The sequence below is a fragment of the Peromyscus maniculatus genome, chromosome 7 (assembly GCF_049852395.1).
Source record: "Peromyscus maniculatus bairdii isolate BWxNUB_F1_BW_parent chromosome 7, HU_Pman_BW_mat_3.1, whole genome shotgun sequence".
Classification (NCBI taxonomy): Eukaryota; Metazoa; Chordata; class Mammalia; order Rodentia; family Cricetidae; genus Peromyscus; species Peromyscus maniculatus.
In genome coordinates this window covers 121,205,873-121,233,464 of record NC_134858.1, presented here as the reverse complement: position 1 = coordinate 121,233,464, position 27,592 = coordinate 121,205,873, and the positions used below count along the sequence as shown (strand labels likewise).

Genomic DNA, 27,592 nt, shown 5'->3' with positions numbered 1-27,592 from the left:
CCTTTGGTAGTTTAAAGTGTCCTTGGGGTATATGCCCAAAAGTGATTGTTTTAGTTAGAGTTTCTATTGCTGTGAAGAGACACCATGACCATGACATGACCAAGGCAACTCTTATAAAGGAAAACTTTTAATTGAGGCTGGATTCCAGTTCATAGGTTTAGTCCATTATCATCAAGGCAACATTGTGGCATGCAAGCAGACATGGTGCTAGAGAGGTAGCTGAGAGTTCTACATCTGTACCTGAAGGCAGCAGGAAGAGACAGTTAGCCACTAGGCCTGGCTTGAGCTTCTGAAACCTCAAATCCCACCCCCCAGTGACACATTTACTCCAACAAGGCCACACTTCTTAATAGTGCCACTCCCTGTGGGCATATGAGGGCCATTTTTAGTCAATCCACCACAGTGGTATAGCTAGGTCTTGAAGTATATCAACTCTCAACTTTCTGAGGAACCACCATATTGATTTCTATAGTGGCTATACAAGTTTGCACTCCCACCAGCAATGAAGGAGGGTTCCCCTTGCTCCACATCCTCACCAGTATGAGCTGTCACTTGTGTTTTTAATCTTAACCATTCTGACAGGTTTAAGATGGAATCTCAAAGTCACTCTGATTTGCATTTCCCTAATGGCTAAGGGTGTTGAACATTTCTTTAAGCATGTCTCAGCCATTTGAGATTCCTCTATTAAGAATTCTCTGTTTATATCTGTACCCCATTTTTAATTAGAATATTTGGTTTTTTGATATCTAATTTCTTGAGCTCTTTATATATTTTCAAGATTAGTCCTCTATCATATGTGGATTTGGTATAAAAAAAAATCTTTCCCAATTCTGTAGGCTGCCACTTTGTCTGATGGACAGTATCCTTTGCTTTACAGAAGCTTTTCAGTTTCATTTGGTCCCATTTATTAACCATTGATCTTAGTGCCTCTGCCATCAGCATTCTGTTCAGAGAGTAATCTCCTGTGCCAATGCATTCAGGCTACTCCCCACTTTCTCTTCTATCAGGTTTAGTGCATCTGGTTTTATGTTGAGGTCTTTGATCCACTGAGAATTGAGTTTTGTGCAGGGTGAAAAATATGAATCTATTTGCATTCTTCTACATGCAGACATCCAATTTGACCAGCAGCATTTGTTGAAGATGTTGTCTTTTTTCCAGTGTGTAATTCTGGTTTCTTTATCAAAAAGCAGGTGTCCATATGTGTCTGGATTTATGTCTGGGTTTTTTATTTGACTCCATTGATAAATGTGCCTGTTTTTGTGCCAGTACTATGCAGATTTTCTTTTTACTACAGCTCTGTAGTACAGCTTGAAATCAGGGATGATGATACCTCCAGAAGTTCTTTTATTGTACTGGATTCTATATGAAGTTGAGTATTGTCCTTTCAAAGACTGTAAAGAATTGTGTTAGAATTTTGATGGGGACTGCATTGAAGCTATAGATTGCTTTTGGTAAGATTGCCATTTTTACTATGTTAATTCTACCTATCCATGAGCATGGAAGATCTTTCCATCTTCTGATATCATCCTCAATTTCTTTCTCCAAAGATTTGAAGTTTTTTTTGTTTTGTTTTGTTTTGAAACAGGGTTTCTCTTTGTAGCTTTGGAGCCTATCCTGGAACTCACTCTGTAGACCAAGTTGGCCTCAGACTCATAGAGATCTGCGTGCCTCTGCCTCCCAAGTGCTGGGATTAAAGGTATACGTCACCACTGCCCAGCTGACTTGAAGTTTTTATCATACAGGTCTTTCATTTGCTTGATTAAAGTTACCCCCAAGATATTTTATATTATTTAGGGCTATTATGAAAAGTATTTTTTCCCTGATTTCTTTTTCATCCCATTTGTCACTTGTGTATAGGAGGACTACTGATTTTTTTTTTTAAGTTAATATTGTACCCAGCCATTTTGCTGAAAGTGTTTATCAGCTGTAGGAGTTCCCTGGTGGAATATTTAGGGTCACTTAGGTATATTATCATATTATCTGCAAATAATATACTTTGACTTCTTCCTTTACAATTTGTATCCCCCTTGATCTCCTTCAGTTGTTTTCTTGCTCCAGATAACAGATATTGAGAGGGTGAATACCCTTGTCTCATTCCTGATTTTAGTGGAATTTCTTTGAGTTTCTCTCCAATTTGGTGTTGGCTGTCAGCTTGCTGTAAATTGCCCTTACTATGTTTAGGTATGTCCCTTGTATCCCTAATCTCTCCAGGACTTTTATCATGAAGAGATGTTGGATTTTGTCAAAGGCCTTTTCTGCATCTGATGAGATGATTGTATTTTTTGCTTTCAGTATGTTTATATGGTGGATTACATTTACTAATTTTCATATGTTGAACCATCCATGCATCTCTGGGATGAAGCTTACTTGATCTTTTTTTTTTAATGTGTTCTTGTATTTGGCTTGCAAGTGTTTTATTGAGTATCTTTTGCATCTATGTTCAGAAGGGAATTGGTCTGTAATTGTGGAACCAAAATAAGACCAAAATGCTCTCACCCCAAAACTAAAGGCCTAAGACTGCTCCTTTTAGCTACAGGCCATAAGTTACTGGAACAGGCCAGAAGTTACTGAGACCAGTCAGTTCAGATTCCAGAAACCAGGAAGTGTAAAAGTACAGAGCCACAAGATAGTCACGAGGTAATGCCTGCCAGACTATGGAATGTCCTCTCCCTGGTTTCCAGGGTAACTGACCACAGAAATGCCCCCACCTGAGGGCAGCCAATGAGAAATGGTGGCAGGCAACCACTCCCTTAGAAGTAATTTCTAGAAGTCCCTAGAAGCGAGCCAATCAGAATTGTACCTGTACTAGCACCCCTAAATGATGTAACCTTGTGACTTTTCCCTTTAAAAACTGAGCTTGCAGACAGGTGGGTGCTTCCTCCAGCCTCCACTGCGTTGGATGTATTGGACGAAGTCCCTGCCTAGGCTTGTATTGCTTTTGGATATCCAGGATTAAACCTTGCTTTTGCATTCCGGCATGCTCGTCTTTGGTGGTCTCTCTGGGGGTCACGATCTGGGCACAACATTTGGGGGCTCTCCGGGATCCCCAGAGACCCCCCGCCGGGACACCTAAGAGCTCCGGAGGTTCATCTGCACCGATCGGTAAGAGCGCTCCATTTTCTTGTCTTTGTTTTCCTGTTACTTTCATTCTCTTATCCGAAGCCGGCGGTTGAATCTGACAGGCTCACCTTGGCGGACGCGCCTGTAAGGTGACGCTGGAGGAGTTGGAAGACGTTCCAACCCCTCATCAGGACGCGGGGGTCCTTACAGGTCCCCCCATCATAGGACGCCCGAGAGGGGTCCGTCTGTTAGGATGCCCGTGAGGGGTCCGTCTGTTTGGATCCGTCTGGGGATCGGGAGATGCCCATGAGGGGTCCGTCTGTTTGGATCCATCTGGGGATCGGGAGACTCTGTTGAATTGTCCCTGTCCCATCTGTAGGTCTTTGGCATTATCGAGGCTCCCTCTCCGGACTCTCGTCTGCCTGGACCATCTGTAGGGCCCTTGTTCTTCCTTTTTGTCTGCCTATCTTGTTCGTCAGTGTTATTTGTTATACCTTCATAAATGTATAAATGTGTGAGAACTGTGGCCACATGTGTGAGTGTTTTATGCCTGAGCTTGTGTGTGCATTGGGACTTGTGGGCCGATTGCCAGCCGAAGGGATGGAGACCCCTTCGGTGGTTGAACTGGCACAGACTAACCTAACATTGCTTCCTTGCTTTCTCTGACCAGAGTGCAGGCAGCAGAAAGCTTGCGGCTGCACAGCTGCTACTTCGGGGATCCAGGGCGCCGCTGAGAGGGCTAGACGGCCCGTGAGCATCACGGGGCCTAGATGCAGCGGGTTCGGGCCCCAGCTCGCTCAAAAAGCTGTGGAGTAGAGGCTTGGCTGCATGGGAACTAGGCATGGCTGTGTGCTAGAGCGGGCTGTGAACACTGTGGGGCCCAGATATGGCCGGCAGGTTCTGGCTGGGCTCCTGTGTGGACATGGGGCAGAGCTGGCGGGAGCCAGCAGGAGCCTCAAGGAGCTCAGTGTGGGGCCTGGTGGAGAACTAACTGCCCCTCCAGGGTCACAGCTGAGGAGTGGCCTACAGGTCTGTGGGCCCAGCCAGGGCGTGGAGTCATCTTTTGTCTCCATGGTGCATGCTTTCCCTGCTTTTCCCGTCCTCCTCTTCCATGCTGTTGGGTGGGGCTCCCAAGACCTGCCCTGGGGCTAAAACTTGATCAAGGTCTGGCTCCAAGAATGGAATGTCACCAACAGTTTGTCTGAGGTACAGTGCTGATGCAAAATGAGAGTTATTCTTGTTATGGTATGTGCATGTATTTCTGTTCTTGTTTAAAATATTGTAACTTTACAATATAATCTAGAGTACTGAGGGAAATCACAAGAAAGACTTTGGTAAGAGTTTCTGTTTTAAAGGAAAAGAAAAAGCACAATTTGTCTAGAGTAAATGTCTGAGGGATCAAAGGAATGAACTGAAGGTACATGGAAGGTCGTAGAAGGTCAGAGGTGATGTGATGTAAACTGTTTGTTATGGTTTCTTATACCTGCAAACACTGAATTTGAAAGTTAATTCTTATTGGTTTTCATCTTAAAAATGGCTAATGATTCTGCAAACTGCTTATGTGTGTATGTATACAGGCATGTGACTTGAAAATGAAAGCAAGCTTTAACTGTATGTATGTATGTGTGTAACTTGGATCCAACTGTGTGTATGTGTACAAGTAATTACTGTTTAGAAAAACGAGCTTTAAACAGCAACCATGTGGCTCCCTCCATCTTGGCTGGTGACCTCATGGGCAGCCATGTGGCTGGTAGCCATCTTTTACTAAGGTTATAAAGATCTACTCAGGTTAACACCTAATACTTATGTCTTTATCAAGTGTTCAACAGCAAGTTTCTAGAGAATTTAAATAGATGGCAACATATGTTTAATAAATAAGGTATTTAATTAATATTAAAGCTGCACATCAATGCTTTTATACACAGAAATATACCTTGCTCTGGCAGCCAAACTTTGCAACATAAAGGAATCATAGGAAACAGCTGAGGTTTGCAAATGTATGGCAGGACTGGAGTTCCAAAAAGAGTCTAGTTGCAGTGGTGGAAGACATTTGAGAGATCTCAGTCTTTTAAGAACAGTTTTTATAGTTAAAAACCAATGGCTTAAAAAAAATGTTTCTTCTTACCCAAGGTACATTCAGGCTTAAGAATGTTGTATAATGATATTTTGTTTTGATTTCTTTACTGAACCTGTATTTGATGCTAGAAGAGCTTCAACTTAAAAGCATTGTTTTTAGGCTACTTATTGTAGACTGTTAGAGAACATAAATAATCAGTCATAAGTAATCAAGTTTTTTAATTGTAGTCAGGGTAAGTATTACAGGGATAAGTTTACTCATTTACTTAGTCCCTTGCATATGTTTTCAGGGTTTAGCTTGAAACAAGTAATTAGAAACAAAGTTTGTCTATTCAGATATACCTGGACAGCCCTCATACTTCAGAGATCTGCAGAATATGGCATTTAAATGTTGATCTAAAAGCTTACTATATCAGACAGGCTTCCAGATCCTAGCAGTGACCCAAGGTCTCCGAAGAAGATTACATACGAGGCACCACAACGTCTCTGCCTGAAGTATGACAACGCTGACCACAGGGCAAGATGCCCAGGTGAAACGCCTGCCGCCAGGACCCAGCCCAGACTGTGGATGAGCAGTAGGACACTGGAATTGATTGCACCCTTTTGCCTGATCAAGGTCAGTCTTCCATGTCCCGATTCCACAGGAAAAATACTCTGCCTTATGGACCTGATGGCGGAAGAAGACTGATGCTGTTCTGACTTGTGCCTCCAACGGTATGGAGACCTGGGTAGGGATTGGTCCCTACCCAGGATTGGAAGCTTCTTGGTCTGCACTCAGATATAGTTTATCCTTCTCAGATCTCTGACAGTACTGATGGCTAGGCTAGCTCTAACTTTGTCAGCATGGCAGCATCAACCAGATCCTCATGCAAGGCTATAGCTTTCTTGTTAGCTCACTTTTAGGAAAATGTTCTAAGATATAAAAGTTTAAGTAAGTCATAAAGGTTCAGATATGAGTCCAAAATGAGATAAGTTTCAGATTACTCTCCTGTTCTATGGCTCAGAGCTTAACATTTAGGAGTCCTGATGAGCTGGTAGAGCAATGACTACTTACTGTTCAGTCACAAGCTCAATATTTTGGATTTGTTTTAGATGTCATCTAAATATGTATAAATGTAAACCTAAAAGTGCCTCTCACCAGGCCAAAATTCTCTGTCCAATTTATACCTGGCTTTCTGGACAGAAGGAAAATGCACAAGCTTTTAACCCAAATCTGTAGTTCTTGTTGGGACTCAAAGGCATGAGTCCACTTCTGCTGTTTTACAGACAATATGGATTTCAGTATAGATTGGTAATACTAATGTATGTCATTTTGTAAGTAGGCCTCAAAGGATCAAAAGAGTCATAAAAACCTAGACCCACTTCACAGAGGTTGAAAGGACCCCAGATAAGTATTCCTAAAGATGGTATTTTTTCCTCTCTCCTGGTCTTGGGACTACTAATTTTCCCATTACTAAGGGTATGGACCTAAGGGTTCCAAATAAGTTCATAAATTTTAACTTCTGTTCCTAGTTTAAATTTGTCTCAACAGATTTCCATTTGGCTGGCAGTCACCTCCAGGTTTCAGTTGCTGACTCCACTGCTCCAGATGACTGTGAGCTCCAAACTTGCTAAAAGCTGATGTGGACCAGCCCAGCTAACATGGTTCTTCCCTGTCCCTATGGGGTCAGGCAGCTACATGCTTCTGACAAATGCCCCCTTACCCAGTCTTTGACTAGCTTTTCAGCCTTTTGGGGCCCCCTGATATCGGCGCCCCAATGCCAGCTCGAAGCAGTTCCAGAAGAGAATACATCACCCATATTCCCTGTTCAGAAAAGGCTGAGATGCTGGGTCAAAAGAAAACTCCCTGGCATAGAGACAAGATGGCTAACTATACATGGCCATTATTAGAGAGGGATACTTAGGAGCTAACTGTCCAAAACCCATGATTGGGTTCCATTAGGCACATGAGAAGGGGGAAATGTGGAACCAAAATAAGACCAAAATGCTCTCACCCCAAAACTAAAGGCCTAAGACTGCTCCTTTTAGCTACAGGCCAGAAGTTACTGGAACAGGCCAGAAGTTACTGAGACCAGTCAGTTCAGATTCCAGAAACCAGGAAGTGTAAAAGTACAGAGCCACAAGATAGTCACGAGGTAATGCCTGCCAGACTATGGAATGTCCTCTCCCTGGTTTCCAGGGTAACTGACCACAGAAATGCCCCCACCTGAGGGCAGCCAATGAGAAATGGTGGCAGGCAACCACTCCCTTAGAAGTAATTTCTAGAAGTCCCTAGAAGCGAGCCAATCAGAATTGTACCTGTACTAGCACCCCTAAATGATGTAACTTTGTGACTTTTCCCTTTAAAAACTGAGCTTGCAGACAGGTGGGTGCTTCCTCCAGCCTCCACTGCGTTGGATGTATTGGACGAAGTCCCTGCCTAGGCTTGTATTGCTTTTGGATATCCAGGATTAAACCTTGCTTTTGCATTCCGGCATGCTCGTCTTTGGTGGTCTCTCTGGGGGTCACGATCTGGGCACAACATAATTCTCTCTCTTTATTGAGTCTTTATGTGGTTGGGTATCAGCATAACTGTGGCCTCTTAAAATGAATTGAGCAGTGTTCATTCTGCTTATATTTTTTGAGAATAATTTGAGGAATACTGGTACTAAATCTTCTTTGAAAGTCTGGTAGAATTCTACACTAAAACCATCTGGCTCTGGGCTTTTTTTTTCATTGGGAGACTTCTAATGACTGCTTCTATTTCACTAGGGTTTATAGGCCTATTTAAATTGTTTATCTGATCTTGATTTAACTAGGTAAGTGGTATCTATTGAGAAAATTACCTATTTCTTTTAGATTTCCCAATTTGGTAGAGTACAGGTTTTAAAATATACCCTTTTGGTTCTTTGGATTTCCTCAGTGTCTGTTGTTATGTCTTCCTTTTTGTTTCTGATTTTGTTAATTTGGATATTCTCTCTCTGCCTTTTAGTTAGTTCAGATAAGGGTTTATTCTCTCTTGTTTATTTTCTCAAAGAACCAACTCTTCATTTCATTGATTCTTTGCATTGTTCTCTTTGTAACTATTTTATTGAATTCAGTACTCAGTTTCTTGTTGTCTACTCCTCTTTGGTGTGATTACTTCTTTTCTGTTCCAGAGCTTTCAGGTGCTCTATTAAGTTGCTAGTATGAGATCTCTCCAATTTTTTTATGTAGGCACTTAGTGCTATGAACTTTCCTCTTAGCTTTCCACTGCTTTCATTGTGTTCCATAAGTTTGGGTATGCTATGTATTCATTTTCCATATATGGTGATTGAAAAGTTTTGTTATGTATAGTAGTCTGGACTGGCGTCTGTGGTCTCTTAGAGTCTGTAGCACATCTGTCCAGGCCCTTCTAGCTTTTAGTCTCCACTGAGAAGTCAGGTGTAATTCTAATAAATCTGCCTTTATATGGTACTTGATTTTTTCCCCTTGCAGCTTTTAATACTCTTTCTTTGTCCTCTATGTTTGGTGTTTTGATTATTATAGATCAAGGGGATTTTCTCTTCTGGTCCAATCTATTTGGTGTTCTGTATGCTTCTTATACTTTTATAGACATCTTCTTCTTTAGGTTAGAGAATTTTTCTTCTACAATTTTTGTTGAAAACATTTTCTTGGCCTTTGAGCTGGGAGTCTTCTCCTTTCTATATGCCTATTATGCTTAGGTTTGATCTTTTCAGAGTGTCCCAGATTTCCTGGATGTTTTGTGTCAGGACCTTTTTAGATTTAACACTCTCTTTGACTGATGTATCCATTTCTTCTATCATATCTTCAATGCCTGAGATTCTCTCTTCCATCTCTTGTATTCTGTTGGTAAAGCTTTTCTCTGTACTTCCTGTTGAATTGCTAAAATTTTCATTTCCAGGATTCCCTCAGTTTGGTTTTTCTATATTGATTTTACTAACCATTTCAGGTCCTGAACAGTTTTATTTATTTCCTTACAGTGTCTGTTTGTGTTTCCCTGGATTTCTTTAAGGGATTTATTCATTTCCTCTTTAAAGACCCCAATCATGTTCATAAAGGCTGTTTTAAAGTCTTTTGCTTATGCTTCAGCTATGCTGGAATATTCAGGGTCTGCTGTGGTAGGATAGCTGGGCTTTAGTGGAGACATATTGCCCTGGCTCTTATTGATTGTGTTTTTACTCTAGTGCATCTGGGTTTGGGATGATTATAGGTCTAGGTGCTGATTTCTGGATTTGTGTTTGTTGTGTGGGTGTTCCTTGGTTTCTGTTTCCTCTCTGAATTTTGGAGAGTGTGATGGCTGTGTGTTGTCTGTTTCCCTGGCCTGTTAAGCTGATGTGTTCACAGGGAATGCCTGTGTTGGACCCCAAAGTTTAGGGTCTCAAGTGGGTGCCCCAAGAACCCAGACTCCAGTCCAGTTGATGCAACAGCATGAGGAATTTATTTTAATTGAAGCTTCTGTACAGAAGGGCAAACTCTGCTCCAAAGAGCAAGAGCCACATCTTACTGCAGCCCCATGGGGGCTTTTAAAGGAAAAACCCACAAAATCCATAAGATTACAATTCCCATACAATTTCGTTTCACAAGATCATGGTCTGGTTACAGAGTGATCACAGAGGGGGTACAGTTATGTCAACAGATACATTCTTCCTGAAACCTCAAGGGAGGTATCAGGGCGGGAGTGGAATTTACACAAAGGTCACAGTGGTCCTTCCTGGAACACCTGCAACTATCCCAGTCACAGTTGAGCACATCTCTTAATAGAAATCTCTTTATATTGTTATATGGTTGCAGGGGAGATTGAGTAATGGCTGAGTTAGGTTGCCCTTGGAACTAGATTTTTAGTTTCTCATTTCCTGGTGCTTGAAGTTTCTCTTTCTTGAGCCTTGGGGGTGTAAGCCTGAAGGGCTAGGGTCTTTCACCTGCTGGTGTTAGAGGCTGGTTAACAAGGATGGGTTAGGGAAAAAAAGTTTGGAGAAGGTCTTTGTGATTCTTTGGGGATGAGTCAGGAAGGAAAGGGAGACCACAGCAGGTTTTCTGCTACATATCTGGGGATGAGATTGAGGGATTGGCTCTCTGGAGCAGTAAGAGAGGTGTGGGCCTGTCTTTAGCCTACTTGTTGCCCTGGGAGGAGCAGCCTTTGGGTTAGCAGAGGTTGCCTGCTGGAGTTGAAGTCTGGAATAAAGCAACAAGTGGGTGGGGGTGGTAGAGAGATTATGAGGGGATGGTCTGTGGGGTCCACAGAAGATGGGGAAAAGGGAAGAAAGGCTGCAGCTGGTGTTCTGTTTCAGCACTAGGGACAAGACTGGGGATTGTGTCTGAAAGAACAGAGAGAGAGAGAGGAGAAGATCTGTGGGTAGCCTACCTGGTTTTCTGGCAGGGGTGGCCTGTGGTTTAGCAAGGGGTGCCTGCTAGGTTTGGGGGCTGAGACACAGTGATGAGTCAGGGGAGGGAGGTTAGCAAAAGATGGTCTGTGGGACCCACAGGAGATGTGGGCAAAGGGAAGGAAGGCTACATCTGGTTTTCTGTTGCAGTGCCAGGGAGGAGACTGTGGGATTGGATTTGGGGGAATAGAGGGAGAAGAGAAGGTCTGTGGGCAGCCTACCTAGTACCTGTCACTCTTAATGCCTGCATTCATACATAACCAAAGTGCCCTTTTTCTCATAAATGGACATATAACCTCCATCCTTATTCTTGTTCAAAATCTCTCTGTCCTCTTATGAAGTAAAGTTAACATTGACATTTTTAGAAGATTGTTTCAAGTGGAATTTTCCTAAAAGTCACTTGCTTTTCTGAAAAGTAGCTATTTTTACATCAAAGACAGTGGCATGAAAGCAAATCCTTTCACTCTTAAAGATCATGCTGCAAAGATGCATTATTAAATAAAAGAGACAAGCTGCTAGCTGTGTTGAGTGTGTTACATCATTTTTTTTTCTTTTTTAAGAAAAAGAAGTCGGGCATGGTAGTACATATTTGTATTTCAAATAGTTCTGAGGTGAAGGCAGGATTATTACCAACCAGCCAGGGTTATATAGCAAGACCTTTTCTGAAAAATACAAAGCAAAATAAAAAATAACTACAATAAGCCAGGATTGGTGGTACATGCCTATAATTCTAGATACTTGGGAAGCTGAGGCAGGAGGCTGCCTGGCAACTTAATGAGCCCCTGTCTCAAAACAAAAAGTAAAAAGAAGGCTGGGGTGGAATTCTTTGCTTCCCTCCCATGGTTAAAGTGGTAAATTGTATGCATATGTATTTTATGAAAATTTGGAAAATGAAAGGGCTTCTCTCTACATCCTCCAAAGGGAACGATTCTAGTTAAATTAAAAACTAGAGGAAGCTATTAGCCTGCTCTAAGCCTTGCTGTTGGTTCCAGGCCAGGTGGAGTCATCACACCAAAGTTCCGTCACACCAAGCTGAAGTCAAGCTGTTTAGTTGACCTGAGAAATTAGGATTAGAGAGAGAATGGGCAGGTTTCCCAACAGGCCCATGGAAATTGGGCTGATAATAAAGTTCCTTCTGTCTGCTTTAATCTTCACACAAAAGAAGTAACCTGAAATGTTCCAGTGTTAACTGATCCATTATTTCCCTGCTGCTCTGACTCCCACTCATGCCTTACAAGGAAACAGGTTGGAAATGACTAACTTGCCTTTTGTTCATTTGTTTCTCCCTCTTCTGCCTTTGCCTGTGAACCAAGCCCTCTCCTCTTCTCTTCTGCTTGTTATCTGAATCCTGACTCAATTCAGCACCTCATTTCCCTGTATTCCATGGGAAATTAGGAAGTGGAAATTGGTAAGGAAAATATAATTATTTATTGTTTGGCCAGAGGGAGCAGGTTGCTACTAATTTCTCCCCTCCGTGCCTGAAGAGAATATATAGAAAACCATGAGACAAAGGCCAGAAAATATGTAGACTGAGTTGTGAGATAGTTGTCAATGCAAAAAAAAACAAAAAACAAAAACAGCAACAACAACAACAAAAAAAACCCCTCTCACCTCAAAGGGAATAAGAAGTGATTTATTCTAGAGCCAAATATGAATGACCATGCCAGGGAACACAGATTCAGGTTATCCCAAAAATTACATTCCAACATAGTAACCAAGACAATTTTCTGTAACACGAATCTTAAAAGGTCTTATTAATTAAAACAAACCCAGAGCCAGGTATTGAGGTGAACGCTGAAAGATCAGAGAAACAGAACAAGCCACATCCAACCTCACCTTGCCAACTTCTCAGCTGATCTTGTTTCCTCAAACTGGAAGCCTCTGAGTCCTCATCCGAATGGATCTCAGCTGAACTGCTCCTTAAAGCCTAAAAGCTTAAAAGGAATCTAGTTCCTGGTTCTCTCATCTTATTTACCTTTCTGCTTCCTGCAATCACTTCCTGGGATTAAAGGCATGTGTTACCATGCCTGGCTGTTTCCAGTGTGTCCTTGATCTCACAGAGATCCGATGGATCTCTGCCTCCGGAATGCTAGGATTAAAGGTGTAAGTGCCACCATTTTCTGACCTCTATGTCTATCTAGTGGTTGTTCTGTTCTCTGACCCCCAGATAAGCTTATTGGGGTGCACAATATATCAACCACAATTTTCAAATACACCAGAACACTAGTGGTGGGTTACAGTAAAGTGAGGAAATCTGCTACAGGCCTCACCTGTTATCCAATGACATCTGGACATTGGAAGTAAGGGTCCTGCTTGTACATTCCCAAATGATTCCACGTGATAGTCACAGGATGTTAGGTCACACATAAAGTAGTGAATGACTGTTTCAGGGGCTAAGACAACCCAAGATAATTTGGCTTCCAACCTATATGTTCTAGCTTCCCACAATCATTTAATCAGGCTTATAAAGTGTTTTAAATTCATGTGGCTTTTTTTCTGGAAACTCAGCTCACGTAGTTAACAGGTTTTTTTCTGACCAGAAAGGGATGCTAACTGGGCCTCAGGTAGTCTCCACTATCTTTGGTGGTCATGATGTGGGGAGAAGTGGTTATGTGCCATAGCACTGCTGTGGAAGTCAGAGGACAACTTTGTGGATTTGGTTCTCTCCGCTACCTTCACATGGGTTTTGAGGCTCAAACTCAGGTCATCTTGCCAGTCTCTGGGATAGTTATTTTCACTCAAGGAACTTTTCCTTAGAAAATTAGATTATGCCAGGTGGCGGTGGCACACACCTTTAATCCCAGCACTTGGGAGGGAAGAAGAAGAAGAAGAAGAAGAAGAAGAAGAAGAAGAAGAAGAAGAAGAAGAAGAAGAAGAAGAAGAAGAGAGAAAGAAAGAGAGAGAGAGAGAGAGAGAGAGAGAGAGAGAGAGGAAGGAAGGAAGGAAGGAAGGAAGGAAGGAAGGAAGGAAGGAAGGAAGGAAGGAAGGAAGGAAGGAAGGAAGGAAGAAAATTAGATTATAATGTGGCTTAGGAGAGGCACTGTACAGGTTTACAGATTAGAAAAGAATGTTGATAGGTAAGAAAATAGATTGGAAAAAAGTCAAAGGAATTTTTACTACATATAGATCACAAGGAAGTCAAGACATGGTTTTGGGTTTTTGTTGTTGCTGTTTTGGTTTTTTGTTTTTGTTTGGTTTGGTTTGGTTTTTTGAGACAGGGTTTCTATGTATAGCCCTGGCTGGAATTTGCTCTGTAAACCAGTCTGGCTTTGAATTCACAGAGATCTACCTGCCTCTGCCTCCCAAATGCTGGGATTAAAGGCTTGAACTACCACACCTGGCTGTCAAGAAATGTATTGATTATAACCATGGATCATCATCATGCTTATCATATTTTCCCAGGTAAAGAGGTGGAGTTCTTCAAGGTGCTTTAATCAACACTGTTAAAATTCATGACTACCCAGTGAGAGGTTTAAACCAGAGCCAGGGGTCTTCTGAGAGTCAATTCTCAAGGGTCAGTCCTCCTTTTCTATATTGTAATAGACATCCACAGAATAGGAATAGGGAAAAAATCCTTTTTCTTCCAAAGTTTCTTTTTCTTTTTTTCTGTTTTTTGTTTGTTTGTTTGTTTTTTGAGACACAGTTTCTCTGTGTAGCTTTGGAGCCTTTCCTGGAACTCTCTCTGTAGACCAGACTGGCCTTGAACTCACAGAGATCTGCCTTCCTCTGCCTCCCGAGTGCTGGGATTAAAGGCATACACCACCATCACCCGGCCCAATGTTTCTTTTTAAGATATTTGACCACTGTGTACCTCCCAACCATATATCCTCACTTCCCACCGTCCTGTGATCCTTCACTTCCTGCTCTGCTGTGGTGTTCATTCAAATTGTTCCGTGAATATCACAGCAGCCAGACTTTGAAGCAGGGATTTGGTACACAATGATAGCAGGACAGACTTCAACAGCCTCCAACCCACCTTCTCAATTTCTCTTACCTGGGTGTTCCTGCCTCTCTCCCTGTCTCTTGTCTCTCCTGTATTCCACCCTATCTCTCTCTCCTCCTCACCCGCATCTAGAACCAGAATGGGAAACCTGCTAAGATTGCCATAAAAATGATTGGCAGATCACTTTCTGCCTGAAACCCACATTGCTCTTAGAGCTCCCAGGCACAAGAGCTAATAATACAGACTCATTTAAGCCACATCTTGTGCTGTGGGATGGTCTGTATGGCAAATGCTCTGACTGGTCAATAAATAAAACACTGATTGGCCAGTGGCTAGGCAGGAAGTATAGGTGGGACTAACAGAGAGGAGAAAAGAAAGAACAGGAAGGCAGAAGGAGTCACTGCCAGCCACCGCCAGAACAAGCAGCATGTGTAGATGCCGGTAAGCCACGAGCCACGTGGCAAGGTATAGATTTATGGAAATGGATTAATTTAAGCTATAAGAACAGTTAGCAAGAAGCCTGCTGTGGCCATATAGTTTGTAAAGCAATATAAGTCTCTGTGTTTACTTGGTTGGGTCTGAGCGTCTGTGGGACTGGCAGGTGACAAAGATTTGTCTTGACTGTGGGCCAGGCAGGAAAACTCTAGCTACAATCTTGAGCTTTCTGTTCATTGTAGTAAAACCATCTGTTATCCCACATACTAACATAGACTCTGCCCTTTTCCCTCTTTCCACATAGAAGTCATGTTGCCTGTTCTCTCAAGTATCTTCCATGTCCCTCCACAGCAATACTGTACCTATTACAAACCTCCAATCTAGGTGTTCCTTCCTGCCCCTGATCTTCCAACAGCCTCTAGGCTTTATCACTATTACATTTATTTATTATTGTATAAGGGGGTGCTCCTGCTATAACATGTGTGTGATAGTTAGAGGACAATTTTGGGAGTTCATTTTTTCTTTCCACAATGTGAGTCCTAGGAATTAAACTCAGTTTGTCAGATTTGGCAACAAGTACCTTAATCCACTGAACCATCTCACTGGCCCTTGTTTTATATTTTTGAGAGAGAGTCTCACCATGTTGCCCAGAGAATTCTAGAACTCACCAGATTCTCCAGCTTCAGCCTCCTGAGTGCTGTGATTATAAGCATGGACATCATACTAGCTGAGTGTGATCTTTTTGCACATAGAATTACAAGAGATTCCTGCCAGTCACAGGTTCTGTATTTGTGACTATCTATTTGCTAAGTTGATGTGTGATTTCAAAATTGGTAGTATTCATGTTTCTTTTGAGGTCACTTATAGACATGCACAAAAAGATACCAAAAAGAAAAGAAAATCCAGCACTCAGGAGGCTAAGGCAGGCAGATCTCTGTGAGTTTGAGGCCATCCTGGTCTACAGAGCTAGTTCTAGGACAGCCAAGGCTACTCAAAGAAACCCTGTATTGGAAAGAAAAAAGAAAAGAAAAGAAAAAGCCCAAAAACACTTCAGTGTACATTCTCACCTAAAATACTGCCAGCCCAGTAGATCAAGATCCTGTAGGTATGCCTTAGACTTAAGATTGTTTGGTGCCACCCACTAGCCCAGTACCAGACCCACCTAGCGACTGATGAAAAATTGATATCCCCACCTGAACGAGCCCAAACATACCTGGTACCCAATTCCTGAACAACATACTGGGTCCCAGGCAGCTATCAATTGCAGAGATGGGTATCCTGAGTCCTCTCAACAGCAAGACACTGAATTGTAGAAGAGATCAGGCAATCACTCTCTGATGGCTGAAGGGGTATCAGAACCATTCAAGAGCAACCAAGCCAGGAAGAAAGGATGTGGAAGTAATGATAGGAGAGAGTGGAGAGATGACTAAGGAAGGAAAAAAATGATGCAAGGAGTCAGAGAAGAGAACCACAGGCTCTGGTCACCAGAAGCATTCTAGAGAGATACCAAGTCATAGGGCCAATATCTCAGACCAGAGGCTGAAAGCTAATACTGGCTGCCACCAAAGGCTTAGTATCTTAATAGCCACAGGCTGAACAAAGAACTGTAACACTTGCAAGATTAAGGGTCTCCATGCCACAGGTCTGCATGAGGGCTGTAACACTTATAAAGTTCCTGTTATACCTGAGACCGGCCATGAGTTCTTCTGGATAGAACAAACAAACATCATCCAGCTGATTGGGGACAGTGCTCTATCACCATTATTTTATAGAAATTGGGGAACTGAGAGACTACAAATAGTGTTCAGGGGTTTCTATATCCATGATAAAATACCATGACTAAAAGCAAATTGGGGAGGAAAGGGTTTATTTGGTTTATACTTACATACCACAGTCCATCACTGAAGAAAGTCTGGGCAGGAACTTAAACATGGCAGGAACCCAGAGGCAGGAAGTGAAGCAGAATCTGTGAAGGAGTGCTGCTTACTGGCTTGTTTCCCAAGGCTTGTTTAGCCTGCTTTCTTATATACCCCAGAACAACCTGCTGAGGGATGGCCCCATCCACAATAGGTTGGATCCTTCCATGCTCATCACTATTAAGAAAATGTGCTGGGCGGTGGTGGCGTACGCCTTTAATCCTAGCACTCAGGAGGCAGAGCCAGGTGGATCTCTGTGAGTTTGAGGACAGCCTGGTCTACAGAGTGAGTCACAGGAAAGGTGCAAGGATACACAGAGAAACCCTGTCTCAAAAACAAACAAACAAAAAAAGAAAAAGAAAAAAAAGAAAATGCACCACAAGCTTGCCAACGGGCCAGTGTTATGAGAGGCATTTTCTCAATTGATGTTTCCTCTTTCCAAATGACTCTAGCTTGTGTCAAGTTGACATAAAACTAGTCAGCACACCACACAGCTGTGAAATGTTTCAATGCTGTCTAGCTCCAGAGTCTAAGCTCTGACCCACTAAAGCCAGACTGTTTCCCTTTGTACTTGCTGCACAGAGTTGCTTGAAGAAAGGGAGTTAAATGTCTGAAAAAGCAACAAGCATGTCACCTGGCCATCATCCCTTATAACCGGCTGTCCTCTCTACAAGCAAAAGGAAAAGTGAGAGGGGTGTTGATGCCTACTCTGAAGGGCATTGCTGTGGTGTGGAGCCTCAGCTGCTCCAACAGGCCTTGGTTGTGTTTCACTCTGTGAGCACCAATAAAGTTTTAAATTTTATTTGATTATTTATTTGTGTGTATGTGTCTATGTGAGTATATGTGCATACCTCAGAAGCCAGAAGAGGGTACCAGATCCCTTGCAGTGGTTCTCAACCTTCCTAATGCTGCGACCTTTTTATACAGTCGGGTGTCATGTTGTGGTGACACCCAACCATAAAATTATTTTCATTGCTACTTCACAGCTGTAATTTTGCTACTGTTATGAATCATAATGTAAAATCTGATATGCAGGATATCTGAGATATGACCCCTGTGAAAGGCTCATTTAACCCCCAAAGAGGTCACAACCCACAGATTGAGAACCACTGCCTTAGAGTTAGTTACAGGGGTCTGTGAGCCGCCTGACATGAGTGCAGGGATCTCAACTCTGGTTCTCAGGACTGAGCAACAAGTACTCCTAACTGCTGAGCAATCTTGCCAGTACCAGTGAAGTTTTAGTTATTCTTTCTTTGGCATTACAACAAAAAAACAGTTCCCTATTGACGGCCACCTTTGCTCCTTGAGGAAGGGCTTAGGAACTGGATGGTCCTTGTATTAGTTACTTTGCTATTGCTGCGATAAAACACAATGGGCAAGGCAACTTGTAGAAGGGAGGGTTTATTTTGGCTTTACAGTTCCAGAGGATGAGAGTCTATCACAATCACTTCAGGAAAGCTTGGCAGCAGTCACGGTGGCAGGAATACCTGGGAGCTCACATCTCTAACCTCAAACAGGTAACAGAAAGAACTCAAAATGGTGTAAGTCTTTAAGCTCTCAAAACCCAACCCCAGCAGCATACTTCCTCTGAAACCTACCCAGACAGGGCCACCAACTGGAGAGCAAGTATTCAAACACCTGACCCTATGGGGGCCATTCTCATTCAAACCACCACAGGCCTTTTTTTCCACTTTGGTACTTGCTGACCTGTGGGCTATGGGCCAAAACCTCAGGATCCCCTTGTCTAAGAGGTAGCAATGAAGAGATGAAATGTGAGTTTTTCTTGAAGTTGCTGCCATGCACCTGGGCTTTGAAATCCTGGGGTAAAATTCTTTCTTCCCTAAGAGCCCCATAGTGCAAAGGATTCATTACCAAACATCACCTCCTTAATTAACTTCCAAAACGTCGTATTTTTTTCCTTCCCAAAGCTTAATGATTTTGAAGTGCACATGAAAATGTCCCACTTGGAATGACTCATACCATAATTATACTTTGACACAGAGACAGACCTTGGGATTAAGTTTTAATCTGTTCATTAAAAGGGAAGGGAAAAAATCCTTTCAAGTGCTATAAATCTCCTTAGGCCTGTGATTGCTTCTAGAAAGAGATAATCTTATTTGAAGAAAGATGGAATTTATAAAACTGTATTAGTTACATTTGGCCTAAAGATATTTAGAATTTGTTATTATAAGCCTAAGAAGAGGCTATGGACAACACACACTTATTTCCAAGTGTTTTAAGTGTATCTTGCCCATATTTTGGTGATTATCTGCAATTTATCCACAACTTTAGTGAACAAACTTCACTGAGTTCCTGCAGATCTGTCATTAATTTGGCATTTAGTCATAACATGTTTTGAGATATCTTGTATTTTTATTAATTCATTATGACACAAGATCTCACCATGTAGCTCAGGCTGACCTGGAAACTTACCATATAGGTGTACTAGTCACTCTTTTCATTGCTGTGACCAAATACCTGACGAGATACAAATTAAGGGAGGAAGGGGTAGGGCACAGTGGCATGGGCAGGTAGCAACTGGTCACATTGCATCCTCCACCAGGAAGCAGAGAGTGAACAGGGACTGTGTATGAGCTATAAAATCTCAATGTCTATTTCCAGTGACCACTTCTACATCAAGGTTCTACCTCCTGAAGGATTCACAACCTTTTCAAACTTTTTCACCCTCCAGTTGGGGCCAAGTGTTCAAAAACATGAGCATGTGGAGGACATTTCATATTCAAACCACAATAATAGGCTTGCCTAGAATTCTTGGCAATCCTCCCGTTTTGGCTGCCCATCAAGCTAACTGTTCCTTAAATCTATGTTTATGTATCTTGTCTTCCTAAGTAGTCTGTAAGTGAAAGAAATCAAATGATCACGTTCCCCTGACCCTTGTCTAGCAAATATAGTTTTACACACAGTCCTGTGCTCAGCTAGATCCCAAAGATTCAATGTCTTATTTTCCATCTCAAATCACACAGCAGGCAAGGAGAACAAAGGCCTCAGTTTCCAACTCTGTCCAGTTTGTGGGGTGTAGAGATTCTGTGTTGTTAAGTCTCGTATGCTGAAGGTTTGGTTTTCAGTTAGTGGATCCACAGGGCTCTGTTCTAACCAATGGATTGAGCCATCATTGGAGGTGATGAAGATGAGGCCTAATTATACATGTAGGTTCTTCGGAGCTATGCCTTGCTCAAGGCCCCTTCCTCTGCCCATCTCAGTTTCCTGGCCTCCAGGAGGTATGTATATAGATTACTTTTCTGTGGCTATGATAAAGCATTTGGTCATCCATGGCTTCTTTTAGAAGAAGGAGTTTATTTTGTCCTATAGTTCCAGAGGGATAGGAGTCTACCATGTAGGGGAGGCATAGCAAGAAGCAGCAGGCTCTGTAAGAGCAGGGAGATAAGAGCTCATACCTTCAAATACAGGCAGAGTGTGAACTGGAAGTGCTGAGAGGCTGCTAAGCTCTCAGAGTCTGTTCTTAATTACATACTTCCTCCAGCAAGGTCACCCACCTGAACTCCCCAAACAGAGCCACCAACTAAGAATCAAATATTCAAAACCCAAGCCTATAGAGGACATTTCCCAGTCAAGGCTCTGCTCCACCATGCCTTTCTGCCATGATATTCTGCCTCATCACAGGCCACAAACAACGGAGGTAGCCCAATATGGACAGAAACCTGCAAAACCATGAGCCAAAAATAAATGTTTCCCTCAGGTATTTTGTCAAAGTGATGAAAACACAAGTAGTACATGCATGGAAAGAATTTAATTTAATGAGTGCCAGACACTTGGAGGGAATGTGGGAACTGATCAGCTGATATTAATGACAATAACACAACTGTGTCATCTCTCAGTAGCTGAGGGACTTGATGGTATTGCTTTACATGTTTGTGACTTTCCAGGGACTGATAGCCAACACACTCTAAGCAGAGACAGTGACAAACATAGCTGTATTTTGTTATTTTAAAACTAATTCTTCAGAATCTATACCTAAGGAGCACCCCGAAGTCTATTTTTTTCCAGTGATGGTGATTAAACCCCAGAGCCTTGCACATTTGACCAAGTACTCTGTTCTTAATCTTCAATCCTAGTTAGTACTCAGGAGCTGAGGCAGGAGGATCACAAGTTTCGCCATCCTGACCTCCAGGGTAAGATTCTGTCTCAAAAGAACAATAAATAAGTAAAGGCAACCTTCAGGACTTCCTGGCTGACCACACAATAACAATAAAATCACTGCCATCAGCAGCATCTAAAATTTCTAATGGAGCCCAAAGGGAAAGGATAAAAAATAGTGACTAAGCTGAGTTTTCATGGTAGGAAGAAAAGGAAAAGAAAGACAGAAAAGAAGAGGTTAGGGAAAGGATGAGAGGAGGAGGAAGAGAGTGAAGGGGAGAAGAGGAGGAAGAGGAGGAGAAGGAGGAGGAGGAGGGGAGGAGGAGATGGGCCAGAAGGGGGAACCATCTATGGGATGAGACAGGCAATGAGGTGTTATCTTTCTGACTCTCTGCTCAGGCAAAGAAACCATTCTAGAGCCTACAATGAGTCAGAAACATCAGGTGATCACCACAGTGCAGTCTATCATCAACAGGATTGTTTTGTAGCTGTTTAAAAATAGAATAATCTGTCCCTCAAAGACAGCTCTTTATGTAGAACCTTTATCACAGGCCAGGGACTATTGAGAACAAGGAGCTATTTTATCTCTGTCACCCTCAACTTCTTATCTGCAAAAGAGGACAGGCAGAGCTTTATTTTAAGGGTCAAGTGAGAGCAGACACAGAAAAAATAGAAGCAGTGCCGACACCAGGTAAACTCTGAATACTCACAGACACTGATACTAGTTGGGGCTGTGAGTGGGGCTGCCAAGGTATACAGTGTACAGATGTAGTAAAGGCCTTGACTTATTAGTGATGATAGATTGTGCAGAGCATGTACTTAGTCACATTCTCTTGGCTCAGTCCCCATACCATCTACATCTAATGTGAATATTCATATGCATAACCCAAGGACCAGATGGTCTAGGGTGGGGTTGAGATTCTGCATTTCTAAATGACTTCCATAGGATGCTGAGGACAACCACCCATGTGTGGATCACACCATGAATAACAAATAGCTGCTGTGAGAGTTGGAGGTAACATTAGAGCAATGTAGAAGCAGAGTCAAGATGCCTGACCACTGATGGCTCACCCATTCTGTGAATTTTTGAGGTAAAGGTCTATCTGAATGAATAGTGAAACTTAAAAAATAAAGCATGTAATCTCAGTACTAAGAGGGCTAAGGCAAAAGAATCTTGAGTTTCAGAGCAGCCGGGGCTCCTAGCAAGACCCTGCCTTAATGCAAAGGGAAGGGGGCTAAGAAAGCAAGACAGAAGGGAATTATTTCTAAAGTCAAATAGTAAACAAAGTGTTAACAAAATTTTACCAACCAGGGGTTGTTCCTATTGAATCTACTTGAATAAATACATTTAAATCATTTGGAATTAACCAATTGCTCTTCAAATGAAGGTTGTCAAAGTGCTTGGAAGAGAATTTTTTTAAAGAGTGCTTAACACCTCTCCACCTGTCTCTTACATGTTAACTTTGATCAGCAAATCTAGAGGCAAAGACAACAGCATTTCTGTGAATTGAACTGGTCATACATGAACAGATTTATCATTCCATCCAACAGCATCTGAGTAGCTCATGTTAAACATCTCTGGTCCTGTGGATTGAGAAGGAAGACACTAAATGTATATTCTCAGGGACTAAAGGTTTAATGGTTGAGACAGATGACTGAATTCCCATCATCCATGATAGTGGCAATCATGGCCACTGAAGAACTCAGAGGAAGGATACATCTCTCTGGAGTGGGAGAAGGAAAAATCTGAAAAGGCATCCTGGAAGAGGTGGTTTCAATATTTTCCTACTTATTTGGGCTGATTATTCTTCAAGTTCCTTAAATGGGGTCTAGGCAGATGAGTAGCCTGCAACCAGCAAAGTAAACTCCTGCTGTTCTGGAGAGATGGCTGAGGTATCTTCAATACCTTAGCACCTGTGCTCCACCCACAGCAGGCAGAGGCAGTGGTCCTGAGCAGAAGACCTCAAGAACTGCACCAACATATGCTCACAGAAGCACAAGCATCTTGTCAGCATCCTCTAGCGGGCGAGTGTAAATAATTTGTCGGTTCTGCTCCAGAGGAGCCAAGGAGTCTGAGTTTCCTGCAGACAGAGCTAGGGAAGGTTGTCTAGGGCTCCATCTCACAATATGGGAAGTCTTTCTTGAGAGACACAAAACCGCTGTGATGAAAGAGTACAATACAGAGAATCCCCTTCCCAAGGAGACCTCTATCTCCAATAAACAAGGCCCTCCAAAAGAGAGGCCAAACAGGTCTTTGAAAACTTTCAAAACAGAATAAAGATTCACTCTTAGAAAGCTTTCAGTAAGCCCTGAGCAGCCTTCAACAAGGCACCAGATGTCCTGTATAGCAAGATCCACAGCCAGATTACAGTAAGCTCTGCAGTGCAGAGATCTCTGAATGTATCCTTTAAACAAAGGGTTTCCCAAATATAATTGACAGTAGAACCATTTTTTTTAATAGTTGAAGATTTACTAGTATTCATAGCTTGTATTCCATGGCATTTTCTCTAGGAGTATTGCTCTAGCTACGTGTCAGCCATAGCTCCCAGGGAAACAACAAGCAGGAATTGGTTCATGTGACTAGAAATTTATTTACAAGGCAGAAGTTGGTGAAATGGCTCAGTGTGTAAAGTATTTGCTCTGCAAGCATAAGGATTTGAGTTTAAATCCCTAGCACTTCATAGATCAAGTGTATTGGTGCATGCCTCTAATCCCAGAACTCAGATGGTAGAAGCAGAAGGATCAGAAGCTCAAGAGCATCCTCAATACATAGCAAGTATGAGGCCAGCCTTAGATACATAAGACCCTGTCTATGAATGAATGAATGAATGAATGAATGAATGAATGAATGAATGGTTATTGTAAGAGACAGCAATATAGAAGAACAAACAGTATTCTAACAGCTTTTACTTCAATTGTTTATAAATCTTTTCAAAATTATTTATTGTTATTAGTATGTGTATGTATAATATGCATATGTGAATATGGACATGTGTGTGGACCAGTGCATAGAGGTCAGAGGACAACTTTGGAGGTTCTTTCCTTCTACTATGGGATCTGGGGATTGGACTCAGATCTTGAGATTTATAAGGTAAGCACTTTTATCCACTGACGCATCTATCTGGCCCATTTATAAGGTTTTATGTTTTATAGTGCTGTGATGAGTAATCCTAACTGCTGATTTGACTGGATTTAGAATCATCATGGAAACAGACCTCTGGCTGTATCTGTAAGTGTGCTTCCAGATATATTTAGCTAAAAAGAGAAGACTCACCCTGAATGTGGGTAGCCCCATCCCTCAGATGGGAGTTCCACACTGAATACTAGGAGAAAATGAGCTGCACACCCGCATTCCTCTCTCTCTGCTTCCTGACTGCAGACACAACATGACCAACTGCCTCATGCTCCTGCCACCATGCCTTCCCTCTGCGATAGACTATATTTCCTTGAAATAAACCCTTCCTTTCTTAAGTTGCTTTTGTGATGATTGATCACATCAAAGAGAATAGTAACTAATGCAGGTAGCTACTTCTTTTCCAGTAAAATATTGTGTGCAGCCTTCATATGTGAAGAGACTCAAGGGAAGTTTCTTCACCTGAAGTCAGAAGGGTAGGCCTGAACCTCCTCAAATTTATCCCTACCTGTGGTATTGTATTCTCCCAAATATTGTGCATAATATTATCTGGGGTCAGAGACAGAACAGCCACAATATTAAACATAAAGGATAGGCAGTGGTAGTACATGCCTTTAATCCTACATTCCAGAGGCAGAAATCTATCTGTTCAAGGATACAGCCAAGCATGATGACTCAGCCTTTAATCTCAGAAAGTGAGTCTTTAATCCCAGGGAGTGGTGGTAGAAAGCAGAAAGGTATATAAGGCATAAGGACCAGAAACTAGAAGCTTTTGGCTGGTTAAGCATTTGGCTGGTTAAGCTTCAGGCTTTCGAGCAGCAGTTTAGCTGAGACCCATTCTGGATGAGGACTCAGAGGCCTCCAGTCTGAGGAAACAAGACCAGCTGAGGATCCGTCGAGGTGAGGTAGCTGTGGCTTGTTCTATATCTCTGATCTTCCAGCTTCACCCCAATACCTGGCTCACAGGTTTGATTTTATTAATAAGACTCTCTAAGATTCTTGCTACACCTACCCTCTGGCTAAAGTAACTCTGAGAAAAAAGCAGGAGTTCTCAGTCAGTACAGATGCTTACTTTACAGAGAGAATACTAAAAAGCCCAAGGGTTAATGGTTTATTTTATGTAAATAGTTTTCGAAGTATGGTCCCAGGACCCAGAAAATCAATACTATCTGGAGACTTGTTAGAATGCAAAGTCTTGGGGGCTAGAGAGGTGGTTCAGCCATGAAGAGCCCTGGCTGTTCTTCCAGAGGATTCTAGTTTGGTTCCCAGCATGCACATGTCAGCACAACCAGCTGTTAACTCCAGTCCCAGGGGATCAGATGCCCTCTTCTGACCTTTTATGGCACAGCATACATGTAGTGCATAGGCATACATACAGGCAAAACAACCATACCAAAGAAAGAAGAGTAAAAATTAATTTAAAAAAAGGAAATGCAAATTATCTGACCAAACCCTAAAGCCACTGAATCAAAAATTGTAGGTGTGGGATCGACTCTCAAGGGATTCTAATACAGGCTAAATTTTGAGAACCTTACTGTGTGTCAGAGTGAAGTACAAAAGGATACTTAGAATTGATCAGATTTGCTTTTGGATCCTGATCACTTTAGTTTTATGACCTTAAGTAGGTAACATAACATCCCCTATGGTCTCAGTTTCCTGATTTGGAGAGAGGAGAACAGTAACTGCCTCTGTGCCTTTCCTGTTCCCCCTTCCTTACACTCTACTCTAGGTGATGAAAAGGAGACAAGAAAGCCCTGGCCTGATCTGTTGACTCTGAATCCATGCAAGACCCAGTGCCTACCATTTCCTGAGCCTGTGGCTCTGAGGGCCTCCTTGACTAACTTAAAGACAGCAGGAGAGACATCAGAACACCAGCCTCTAAGACTTAATTTATACTGCCTGGCTGGACCTAAGCTTCCCTCCGAGACACCTCCAACATTACTGGCATGTAGACTCCATATCACCAGTGTGTCCTTCCAGTCCTCATGCTTCTATCTGCAGCAGCAGCCCAAAGCTCCCTGTTCCCCAACCCTCGGGCTCCTCCCTGGAGCTTCCTCCAAGATAAAACAAGCCAGAACACAGCTGCTTCCACCTCTAATTACTATTTTCTTCATTTGCTTGCTTTTCCGTCTTTCTGACTCTAATGTCAATACCAGAAGGAGGAGGTTGTCAGGGTAACACAGAGTGAAGTCTGGAACAGAGTGGAGGCGGGAAGTCCATCCTTGACCGAACCTTAACCCTGTTTAGTTGAACACCCACTGGGTTCTCGGCTGCCTCTGTATCCTGGTAGCAAGAATGTGAGCATTTGACATTTCTAGTTTATTTTCCCTATCCTCCCCCTCTGATAACATCTCCCACCTTCTCTCCACTCTCCTCCTTCTATCTGCAAAGTCGGCCTGACCTGTGTACATCTGCCTGAATTTGCTTGCTTAATTCTTCTGTTGGCTAAGTCTGATACTTTTTCTCCCTGATTTAATCGAGGCTCTCCCAGTGGCCAGACTCTATAACAATTACCTACAAAATATTACCACTGGGGAGAAGGAAGAGGGATAGATGTCTATTTACAATCTTGAAATCAGGAAGCTTTTTTCACCATCTAACTTCCAGTCTTTATTGTGCTCTGATGCTATCTGAGATAGAAGCAGCAGTATTTAGTGAGAGGATCAGTATCCTCTATTCCTCCCTTGGTTGAGGAATAGTCCTTCCCTCCAAACCATAACCCTTCTCAGGTCATCTCAGTGGACTAATTTGTCTCTGGTTTACAAAGAAAAACACATGATGTGCAAAAATCAGACACTCAGTACATGCTTCTCTCCAGAAAAATAACAGACTCACAGTAGGAAGTACTGACTCTTAACATAGCTACAGCCTAACGCCCTAACCCCTAGAATGTGTGTTAATATAATTGGCAAAAGGCTCTAACGTTGCTAACCAGCTGATTTTAAAATAAGGAGATAAGAATATTCGGGCGTGGGCAATATGTACTTACAAGGGTCCTTAACAGGAAAGAGGGTGACAGTGGAGTTAGCATCGCAGGGATGACATATGAAAAAGACTGGTCATTGGTCACTTTGAAGATGACATCCCAAAGGAGTATGACAGCCCCTGGAAAAGACAAGAAAACAAATGGGACACAGCTCTGTTGAAAACTTGCTTTGGGTCCACTGACTCATGCTTACTTCTGATATCCAGGGCTTTAAGAAAACTAACCTAGAGCTGATGATGATGGTACATGCCTGTAGTCCCAGTACTCAAGAGGGTGGATGCAGAAAAATCATCAAGGTCATTCTCAGCTACATAGTGGTGAGTTACAAATCAGCTTGGGCTGTATGAGACTCTGTCTCAAACAAACAAAATTAACTTGTGATGTTTAGGCCACTAAATGTGGGGTTATTACAGCAGCAACAGTGCCCACTGGGCAAGTCAGAAAGGCAAGGAAGCTAGCTCTCTGTGTGGCAGGTAAGCAGAAGTGGGAAATAATGATGGTGAGTGGTGTCTCAGCTTCCCCTCCCACCTTCGGTACTCTCATCCCTGGATTCAGAGCTTCCGT

General features: G+C 42.4%; 1 protein-coding gene across 1 annotated transcript in view; it reads right to left on the bottom strand.

Annotated features, from left to right (window-relative positions):
* Lars2 (leucyl-tRNA synthetase 2, mitochondrial) overlaps positions 1 to 27,142 on the bottom strand; it is a 148,731-nt gene extending 121,589 nt beyond the window's left edge. The window contains exon 1 of the mRNA XM_076577447.1: positions 27,032 to 27,142. The gene's annotated coding sequence lies outside the window, so the exon portion shown is untranslated. The remainder of the gene's footprint in view (positions 1 to 27,031) is intronic.
* Positions 27,143 to 27,592: the final 450 nt, after the last annotated feature.